The following is a 2,916-nucleotide window of genomic DNA, read 5'->3' on the forward strand; positions in this document are numbered from 1 at the left end:
AGACACACACACACGTGTACACACACACACACACACACACACACGTGTACACACACACCACACACACACACGTGTACACACACACCACACACACACACGTGTAGACACACACACACACACGTGTACACACACACACCACACACACACACGTGTACACACACACCACACACACACACGTGTAGACACACACACACGTGTACACACACACACGTGTAGACACACACACGTGTAGATACACACACACACGTGTACACACACACCACACACACACACGTGTAGACACACACACACGTGTACACACACACCACACACACACACGTGTAGACACACACACCACACACACACACGTGTACACACACACACGCGTGTAGACACACACACCACACACACACACACGTGAGAGGGGAGTGAGAGGGGGTGAGTGAGACAGGGTGAGTGAGTGAGTGAGAGGGTGGTGAGTGAGGGAGGGGTTGTGATTGAGAGAGGGTGGTGAGTGAGTGTGAGAGGTGAGTGAGGAGGGTGAGTGAGTGGGTGAGTGAGTGAGAGTGAGGGGTGAGTGAGGGGGGTGAGTGAGTGAGTGAGTGTGAGAGGTGAGTGAGAGAGAGGGTGGTGAGTGAGGGGTGAGTGAGAGCGTGGTGAGTGAGTGTGAGAGGTGAGTGAGTGAGTGAGAGGGTGGTGAGTGAGGGGTGAGTGAGAGAGGGTGGTGAGGGAGTGAGAGGGTGGTGAGTGTGAGAGGTGAGTGAGAGAGTGAGTGGGTCGTGAGTGAGAGAGGTGAGTGAGTGAGAGCGTGGTGAGTGAGAGAGAGGGTGGTGAGTGAATGAGAGAAGTGAGTGAGTGAGTGGGTGGCGAGTGAGAGGGTGGTGAGTGAGGGGTGAGTGAGTGAGTGAGAGAGGGTGGTGAGTGAGAGAGGGTGGTGAGTGGGTGAGTGAGTGAGCGTGACGCGTGAGTGAGGGGGGGTGAGTGAGTGAGATAAGTGAGTGAGTGAGAGGTGAGTGAGTGAGAGGGTGGTGAGTGAGTGAGAGTGAGGGATGAGTGAGGAGGGTGAGTGAGTGAGAGAAGTGAGTGAGTGAATGGGTGGTGAGTGAGGGGTGAGTGAGTGAGGGTGGTGAGTGAGTGTGAGAGGTGAGTAAGTGAGTGAGAGGGTGGTGAGTGAGTGTGAGAGGTGAGTGAGTGAGTGAGAGGGTGGTGAGTGAGTGTGAGAGGTGAGTGAGTGAGTGAGGGGGTGGTGAGTGAGTGGGTGAGTGAGTGAGAGTGAGGGGTGAGTGAGGGGGGTGAGTGAGTGAGTGAGTGTGAGAGGTGAGTGAGGAGGGTGAGTGAGTGGGTGAGTGAGTGAGAGTGAGGGGTGAGTGAGGGGGGTGAGTGAGTGAGTGAGTGTGAGAGGTGAGTGAGAGAGAGGGTGGTGAGTGAGGGGTGAGTGAGAGCGTGGTGAGTGAGTGTGAGAGGTGAGTGAGTGAGTGAGAGGGTGGTGAGTGAGGGGTGAGTGAGAGAGGGTGGTGAGGGAGTGAGAGGGTGGTGAGTGTGAGAGGTGAGTGAGAGAGTGAGTGGGTCGTGAGTGAGAGAGGTGAGTGAGTGAGAGCGTGGTGAGTGAGAGAGAGGGTGGTGAGTGAATGAGAGAAGTGAGTGAGTGAGTGGGTGGCGAGTGAGAGGGTGGTGAGTGAGGGGTGAGTGAGTGAGTGAGAGAGGGTGGTGAGTGAGAGAGGGTGGTGAGTGGGTGAGTGAGTGAGCGTGACGCGTGAGTGAGGGGGGTGAGTGAGTGAGATAAGTGAGTGAGTGAGAGGTGAGTGAGTGAGAGGGTGGTGAGTGAGTGAGAGTGAGGGATGAGTGAGGAGGGTGAGTGAGTGAGAGAAGTGAGTGAGTGAATGGGTGGTGAGTGAGGGGTGAGTGAGTGAGGGTGGTGAGTGAGTGTGAGAGGTGAGTAAGTGAGTGAGAGGGTGGTGAGTGAGTGTGAGAGGTGAGTGAGTGAGTGAGAGGGTGGTGAGTGAGTGTGAGAGGTGAGTGAGTGAGTGAGGGGGTGGTGAGTGAGTGGGTGAGTGAGTGAGAGTGAGGGGTGAGTGAGTGAGAGGGTGGTGAGTGAGTGTGAGAGGTGAGTGAGTGAGTGAGTGAGGGGGTGGTGAGTGAGTGTGAGAGGTGAGTGAGTGAGAGGGTGGTGAGTGAGTGTGAGAGGTGAGTGAGTGAGTGAGGGGGTGGTGAGTGAGTGGGTGAGTGAGTGAGTGAGAGTGAGGGGTGAGTGAGTGAGTGAGAGAGGGTGGTGAGTGAGGGGTCAGTGAGTGAGAGAAGTGAGTGAGTGAGAGGGTGGTGAGTGAGTGGGTGGTGAGTGAGAGGTGAGTGAGAGGTGAGTGAGGGGTGAGTGAGAGGTGAGTGAGAGGTGAGTGAGTGAGTGAGAGGGTGAGTGAGTGTGAGAGGTGATTGAGAGAGTGAGAGGGTGGTGAGTGAGTGTGAGAGGTGAGTGAGTGAGTGAGAGGGTGGTGAGTGAGTGGGTGAGTGAGTGTGAGAGGTGAGTGAGTGAGTGAGTGAGAGGGTGAGTGAGTGTGAGAGGTGAGTGAGTGAGTGAGAGGGTGGTGAGTGAGAGGTGAGTGAGTGAGTGAGAGGGTGAGTGAGTGTGAGAGGTGATTGAGAGAGTGAGAGGGTGGTGAGTGAGTGTGAGAGGTGAGTGAGTGAGTGGGTGGTGAGTGAGTGGGTGAGTGAGTGTGAGAGGTGAGTGAGTGAGTGAGAGGGTGGTGAGTGAGTGGATGAGTGAGTGTGAGAGGTGAGTGAGTGAGTGGGTGGTGAGTGAGTGGGTGAGTGAGTGTGAGAGGTGAGTGAGTGAGTGAGAGGGTGGTGAGTGAGTGGATGAGTGAGTGTGAGAGGTGAGTGAGTGAGAGGGTGGTGAGTGAAAGGTGAGTGAGTGAGTGAGAGGGTGAGTGAGTGTGAGAGGTG

General features: G+C 55.7%; 1 long non-coding RNA gene across 1 annotated transcript; it reads left to right on the forward strand.

Moving 5' to 3' along the window:
• Positions 1-429: 429 nt before the first annotated feature.
• Positions 430-2,463, forward strand: LOC144952006 (uncharacterized). Its single transcript, XR_013640567.1, has 3 exons — positions 430-454; positions 2,355-2,402; positions 2,443-2,463. It is a non-coding gene; the product is annotated as an uncharacterized LOC144952006 (long non-coding RNA).
• Positions 2,464-2,916: the final 453 nt, after the last annotated feature.

This window comes from Lampetra fluviatilis, chromosome 65 (genome assembly GCF_964198595.1).
Source record: "Lampetra fluviatilis chromosome 65, kcLamFluv1.1, whole genome shotgun sequence".
In the NCBI taxonomy this organism is placed as follows: Eukaryota; Metazoa; Chordata; class Hyperoartia; order Petromyzontiformes; family Petromyzontidae; genus Lampetra; species Lampetra fluviatilis.